Genomic DNA, 8,009 nt, shown 5'->3' with positions numbered 1-8,009 from the left:
TTAGAGGGGTCGAATATATATCGTACAGCGGGCGGCGCACCTGCGGCGAAGTCGTGCGCAAAGTAACGATGTTCCCTTGTAATTCGTCGCTACTGTTCTCGTAAATTCGGAACCAGCATCATAATGTCTTCGTTGGTCCATTTCGCGGTGCGAAAAATACCGGATAAACCTGGCAGCAATGATCCTTTGCTGATGAATGAGAGCGAGTTGTATATGGAGAGGTGTGAGTCTGTGGTCCACTAGCTTACGAGTATATATTCTCACAGTATTTCTATCTCGTAATTTTATGTTTTTTCGTCACTTTTAAAATTTAAGATATTTAAGATAAAAAATACACTAAAAAATATATTAAATTTTAATAAATCATTTGTTTGAATATAAAGATATATTTGTTTGGTACAAAACCATTAATTTGATTTAATTATTATTTTTATTTTTATTATTTATTTACTGTAAGTAAATGTTCAGTTCATACTATTCAAATAAATATTCATTAAAATTTAGAATATTTTTTTCTCAGTGCAAGAATTTATTTTATGTCGATAATAAATTTATGTAGATTATAGATCATTATGAACAAATCAAATACAAGTCGCTGGATAGGTGTTAGACAGATAAAATTTGTAAATTAAAAAATTTATCTATTTTAAAAAATATTCTACAACATATCTAGAATTTATAAAATTTTTAATTTATTATACAAAATTTCCTGATTTTCAAAAAAGATTACCAATATCTTAAAATTTATAAAATTTATGGAACTTTAATAATTTATTTTGGTTAATTATTTCTACAATAGTTTCCTTAATGACAGAAATTACTGGCTGCATCGGTAAACAGTGACGTTCATTTGAGCGCGATTATGGGTTTATAGGTGAAGTAATATTCTTAACGAGGTAAAGTACATAATTACACAATGGCGTGCTAGCGAAGTATGCCTTTTCCCGAGGTAATTCGGCCGCACTAGCATTACGTGTTGTCCAGCAGCAGTTTAGCCAGTTTTATTAATGTTCGTCGCTATGAAATCGATTCCGACTAATGACGGAGCGACAGTATGTAAACGCGAAAATATTGTGTGAATTATACAAAATATTATTGGGAATCGTGCCGTGAAGTCGTGGCTTCAATACATTTGCATCTTGAAATTTAATTAAAAATGAATGTACGACATGCATATTTATGATTTAGTTGAATTCACAATTTTATTCGCTCGTTGAAAATGTAACAGGCCCTTCTCGATTTTAAGTTCATTGCAGAAGCAGCTATTGATCGCGGTCCTTTTGTATCGGCAGCGATAAATCTGCTAATTTTACGTTCAACGATGCTCGAAGTTGCGAAGACAGCTCCTTCGAAGGATTATATTATACAAACAATCGCGTCGTTTAGTCGCTCTTTCTCGTAAATCCCAAGTCAGTCGACGAGAGACAATGATATTGAGAGCGAGGCGGAGAAGACGAAGAAAACGTAACGAACGAGGGTTCGCTAAGCCTCTTAGCATATTTTACTCAAGTTCGCTATTGTTATTGGCGCGTATATTTTTATTGCATTCATTATCTGCTGATCCTCTTACCGAGTTTGGATTAATTGGTTGTTTTATAATAAAAGGGGAAGAGAGAGGAGTTCGAAGAGGAAGAAAGATGAAGCGTTCTCGAGAAAGAAAGAATGAGAGAAAAATAGGGTGGAATATAGGATCGCAATAGTGTTTGGTTTACCACTAACTTCTGTAATTCTCAGCTGGAGAGATTTTCAAGTTGATTCTTCGAGTAATCACGCCTCGTTTGGCGAGATTAGAGTATTCTTAACCCTTTGCCGATAACTGAAGTCTTTAAAGATACTAACGATACTTTGATTGCGATTCTTAGATAAATTTAAATCTGTAAAAAAATGAGTAAAATATAATCTGACTTCTATGATGGTAAAAACTCATTGTTAAAGTTTTGACAAGTATACTAGAATTTAGAAGACGAATAAAAAAAACGAAAGAGTTAAAATTAATGTTGCTGGCGAAAGGTTATATTTCGACGTTTAAAATTGATGTTTCGCGCCTACATGAAGGGACACAAAATAATATCAGCGAGAAGTAAATTGTCCTCAAGACGTTAGGTATACCGTTGAACGAAATGTATTTTATTGGAGGTATCAAATTATACGCGATATGGTAATTAGATTGAAAAGATAGCGTAATACTTGGCGTGATACATGTACGTGTATGTACATATGTGTATGTATGTAATCGAAATAGCACACGACGGTCGATATCTTTTCATCGGCGAGGGTAACGATCCTGTTCCAAGAAACGTTACTTTCGCGAAAAGAAACGCAGTTGTATCGCATTAGCATTGCTGCGAAAAGTTAGCCTGTCACGTACTTTTATAAACGTCACAAATGTTTAACGAGAGAACGAATCCATAATTTTATTTACACTTTTCGTTAAAAGTATTATTATCTCCAAAAAGTATAACTGTCTCTATTATTATCTTTCTAAATCGGGAACATCGTGTATTATACGATAATCTTCATTTATATATTACGTATCGTCGAGAACATAGCATCTTCTGATAAGTAAACCTACGGAAGTGTCACTCACCGATTTTAATGAAATTAAAATGCATTGTAGAACTTTGAAAAATATTTGACACGTATTTTTTTTATCGGCAAAGATCCATTCTGAAGGGTGAAATCTACCCCTTAAAGATAAAGGTAGATTTAACATATTAGGTGAAATAAGTTGAAAACTTTGAAATTTCATATTTTGACAAAAGATTTAGTTTCAGCGAACCTATAAAAACTCCCTAAATCATTTTACTTTTTAAAATTTTCAACTTATTTCACTTAATATGTTAAATCTATCCTTACCTTTAAGGGATAGTTTTCACTTTTCAGAGTGGACTTTTGCCGATAAAAAAAAATACATGTCAAATATTTTTCAAAGTTCTACAAATATGCAAAGTTTCGTTAAAATCGGTGACACTTACGCAGGTTTATTTGTGAGTGAATTCGAGATCATTCGTGCCGATGTTTTATTTTCATTTCATCGCGCAGAAAATATCATCGATAATTCCGAGGCGATTTCTCATGGGCCAAATTTCTGCCGACCTTCTGCCTCGCTCCATACGCCCGCCGAGAGCCTGAGCCGCCATAGTTGCTATCAGATGGTAAGATAATGTAAACTTATGCGAGGCACGCCCGGCGCACCCCCGCGTTTGAACCAAGCACCAAACTTTGCCGGGTTTAAATATATCACCCCTACCATTACGGTTTAACCATATGCTCTCGCGTCCTTCTCCTCTCTCTTCGCCCTCTTCCTGGTTACTGCAACGAATGTACGTCGCCCCTGGGCCATCCGCCCAATGGGCATCCCTTACAAGCCCGTGTCCGGATTTAGATACGATGCTCCCGGTCGCCATTCCCGGTCCCAAAAAGCCTTTTGACAAATTCAACGCCGAGTGTGTTTGCGTAGCGCGGACGCAAACGATTTCCTCGCTCTCGTCCCTTTTCGTTGGTGCCTTTCGACGAATAATTTGTCTCCCTCTTTGTTTGGGCTCTAACCACTGCGGCGGTTGGGAAAAGAATTGTCCGTAACAATCCGAAATCCAAGCATTTCATTCTATCCTTTGAATAGACGTTCGTGCCGCGTAGACATTATAATTCAATAAAGCACAATTCAAGCAATTGAACGACAGGATTTGTCACAAGAACTGTCACAAATCTTATTGGAACCTCGAGGAAAAAAAAAATGCGCTGTAGCGCTTTACATTTAAAATAAACTGTTCACTTTATAATATCAAATTAATTAAGTATATTCATTTTAAGTTATTCTTAATCATTTTTATAAGTCGCCGAGCTCCTATTTATTATATTGCTTTTAACTAAAAAATATAACTCAAGAAATAAACCTATCAAATTTTATTCAAACGTGATTTATTATTTACTAAATGCATACGTCGACGTAGACGTTATTTACTTTGAAACGTAGCAATTCAACTATAGAAATAAATTTATTTATATTTTGATACATATATAAATTAAAAATAACAAAATATTATTAATCTCAAGGAATTAGGTCATCATTGTTCCTTCGATATCTAACGGTATACTACATAATAACGTAACGTTTTGTGCAGCATTTAAAAAAATAATTTTCATAATTAATTGTATCTAAAAATTACTTAATGTTTCGTTAACAGCACTCGTTGGACGTCAATCGAATGAATGATTGATCGAGCTCAGACGTTTTGCCGGATCTTGAAATTAATTCGCTCCAAATAAACGCCGGAGAAGAGCACGGCGTTCTCGTTAATATGTACGATGCCGCGCGATACCGAGTGAGACAGCGCTGGCAGATGTACCATTAGCACGCCTCGTACCGGGAATTGAGTTATTAACGGTTATCTTTGTATTACGATCAATTCAGGGCGAACGATAATCGTCGTAGGAAATACCTTAGCAGCGCGGTGGGCGCGCGCTCGTATGCGAGTGCAGAAAGTCACGTAAATGTAACCGGCTGTAATTTTGTGTCCCCGCCATCGTCGTAGACCGCCCGTCGTGGTAATGTCCACCGTTCGTCGAGTTATCGTACACATGTATTGCTAGCACGTAGATATTTCCGCGGCTCCGCGGAACGTGAGCATCGAGCGCCAACAAAAAGAAGGAGCGAAGAGTATCGACCGGATAACGCTTTGCGGAGATAAGATAAAGAAAGAGCTCGCCAACAAGATGTCGCTTGATTACGAATAGGAATCATTAATACCTTAATAACAAATTTTCCGGTAAGTACGTTAATTTTCAATCCTCGGCTATTGATGTAACAGGTAATTAACGTGTACAATTGAATTATTAAGAAGAAACTCATTATCTTTTCATTGAAAATTTATGTATGATATTAAAATATTAATATATGATATATGAAAACATTAATAATAAAATATATAAATAATTTTATACAAGGAAAGAACGGCTTTGTTGAAGTATTTAAAAATTTAGCTAGATCTGAAAGTAATTTTGTCGGACTGTCAAAATAATTATATAGGACTTAAACTGGTTGCTAGAATATTAAAGTAGTATTTTTGTAACATTGCTTGAGATTGCTACGTAATTATTTAGATAAGTAATTATTTAGTCTAACAAAATTATTTTCAGGTCTGTATTTAGTTAAAATTTTCAAATATCTATTAGGTGTTGGAATTAATTCGTAGCGTTTTACAAGTATGGGAAGTACTTTCATTAATGTATTTTTTAATGCTCATGTGAAATAAATAACATTCTTTCATTAAAAACGCTACGAATTAATTCCAACACCTAATACTTTAACAAAAACGTTCTTTCTTCGTGTACAGTATTTAAATCTTTTTTATATTAATTATTAAAATTAATTTATAATTGAAATTGTAGATCTCTTTTATTATCAGGAAACTACAAATTTTTTATAATGTATCAATTACATGTTAAAATTGACATCCTTTATAAAATTTTAATAAAGACCAAAAAAAAAAACAAGTGGAGTAAAACGATAATAGTCAGACACGGGCAATCGAATCTGAAAAGAGAAGCAGATGATTCGATTCCACGAAAGATTAACGAAAGATTAATCAGAAACGATCGTGTTCTGCCCGATGCAAATAGAAACGAAAGTACGGTGCCTGGAAATTAAGTTACGTGTTCGTGTCTGCGGTTTGGAGTTCTCCGTTTATGTCGTGACACGAATTAATCCTAACGCCTCGATCTCGCGAATCCGGCAGGATTGTGCACCCGCGTAGGCGTCTAACCGTACCTATATTGGATGATGGAAAGAGTCGAGAGGGCCCGTATCTCGAGCGGATTCGAGACGTGCTATCGTTTTTCCGGATCATTAATCGACCGCCGCGCCTCCGCCTTCCAGAGAGATAGCGCAGTCGTGATCGAATTTAATTGCAAATACGTCTGTGTGTATCCTTGCGATGTTTACACCACGGTAATAGATTAACCACGCTCGAATAACGACGGATCGATTCGAATCCAATCGAATTGGTGAAGCGCCGAGAACGTATAAGGCGAGAACGTTCGACTGTCTGCGGAATGTACTGCAGCGCCTTCCGTCAGGATATAAAACGAATAAAATCGGATAACTTTCAAATTAATAGTCGTTATCCAAGTTATATATCCTAGAATTGGATTTGTCCGAGCAAAGCAGATCTGATGAAAATATGCTACGCGCCAGAATCTTGGTGGCGAACCCAAGGGTGGTGGGTTCTACGGGAACTGAAGCGGAAGAAAGGAAGTCACGCCCCTCTCTAGTAAGCGCGAGAAAAGTTATTGCATAGTGACAGAGACAGATTGCACCTTGACGAAACGAGTGGTTGTTTTACATTTGCCGTCCGATAATACGCGCGAGAAGATTTCGTCTACGCTCATTACGAGGAAGTAGTTCGTCATCGTTGGACAAGACTTACGCCGTAGTTGACTTCGACGGAACGTTGAATAAATGATATTGCAGCAGGGGATGATAATAATAATCGATGTGGAATGTGGAATGACATAATGAATATGCGCCAACAGAAACCGGTGACACGTTTATTTGTGAGATATTTCAGAAAGCAATTTTAGTAATTTATCTGAAAAACATTGTTTGGGCGCACGTTGATGAAATGGAAAGTGCTAGATTTATCCGATAATTTTTTAACTCATGTAAAGAGTGTTGTTGCTAAAACCAAACAGCTAAAAAGAGCTGCGTGCGGCAAATAATAATTTTAATTGACATATTATTACAAAATTATTCAACGTTGCTTTGAAAAAAAGAAATATCGTGAATACTTGACACGTTACAAACATAATTGTACCAATTTTCTTCTTGATTAAATAATAAAGAATAAATTACTGTAAAAAGTTACATTGGTGATTAAGAGATACTGACAATAAAAGCATTTTTTGTTTTACAGCCAATGAATGATTCGCGCGATTTAATACGAAAAAAAATCGCTTCTCGCGCCTTGTTGTCGCAGTTTAATTCCCAATTTGAACGAGCTGCCACTAGCACAAGCGATCGTTTTCGCCTCCATCCCGCCATCGGCGCGTGAACGAGTCTCCCCTTGACGAACTTTGTGAGCGCAGATTGACGTAATCCCAGTTCAATGACGGCGCAGCACCGTATAACGATGAAACCGCCGATCGCTCTGTTGCGGGTTGCGGTCGATCGTTAAAATAAAACCGCGATTTGTCGGGTCGACATGATTGTGCGGGCCGAAACGAGCCCCTCGAGCGCACTCCAATGAGATTTCGGGGAGGGCAACGGAAAACGAGTTGTGCGCCGTTAATAAAGATGTTAATCTTCACGACTCTTCCCGTACTTGACGCGCGGCGGCGATAACTATAAATCAGTTAACGAGATGAAGTCGTTGTATACGCGATATATAGCGACGAAGTAATAAGTGTCTCGGAAAGATGCGGGCTAGCGGCTCCATCTAATTTTTCAAACGGAATCGCAGGAGGGGGATTCCTTCCGTCAGTGGGATACCGTGTCTCCCGGCGAAGTCGAAGGACTAAATTTAAACAAAGCTCGGTCCGGAATATAAAGAGTCGAGGAACGGCGATCGTTAAGAAAAAAAAAAATCATGATTTATCGAGGTAGACGGTGATTACCGGTCTCGTCGCGTTTCTGAATGTGTTACGAGGCGAAGCGAGGCGAACCAGCCAACGAGGCTCCTCGGGGCGTGGGTAGGTTTGCTTGGGGTACTATCACAATGGGCGCACGAAAAGGGGCCGAACCGCGAGTGCAAAACAGCGACCGAGATTCTTCACGGCGATTACGGTTGCCGCCTTATTGCCGCGAAGCTTTTGCGCGGCGCTGTTAAATCCGACGTCCATTAAAAGATCGTAAAGCTTCGCAATGCCGCCGGGACGGTAGTGCCCTGCCGCGTAGAGGAGGCACAAAGCTCCACTGTTCCGGAAGTAAAATAAAAAGCTTCCGCGGGGAGGCGACTGGAGACGCCGCGCCGATGAGAGAAGGCGTGCCCTTGCGCATTTCTCGCGTGAGC

General features: G+C 38.0%; 2 protein-coding genes across 12 annotated transcripts in view; one reads left to right on the top strand and one right to left on the bottom strand.

Annotated features, from left to right (window-relative positions):
- Lar (tyrosine-protein phosphatase Lar) overlaps positions 1-8,009 on the bottom strand; it is a 468,166-nt gene that overhangs the window by 185,635 nt on the left and 274,522 nt on the right. The gene's annotated exons all lie outside the window — the stretch shown is intronic.
- The window catches only part of LOC147908252 (uncharacterized), a 326,417-nt gene that overhangs the window by 174,001 nt on the left and 144,407 nt on the right, over positions 1-8,009 (top strand). The gene's annotated exons all lie outside the window — the stretch shown is intronic.

The sequence above is a fragment of the Acromyrmex echinatior genome, chromosome 10 (assembly GCF_024713525.1).
Source record: "Acromyrmex echinatior isolate Ae372 chromosome 10, ASM2471352v2, whole genome shotgun sequence".
NCBI lineage: Eukaryota > Metazoa > Arthropoda > Insecta > Hymenoptera > Formicidae > Acromyrmex > Acromyrmex echinatior.
Note: the sequence above shows the minus strand (reverse complement) of the source record. Positions and strands in the feature narration are given on the sequence as shown.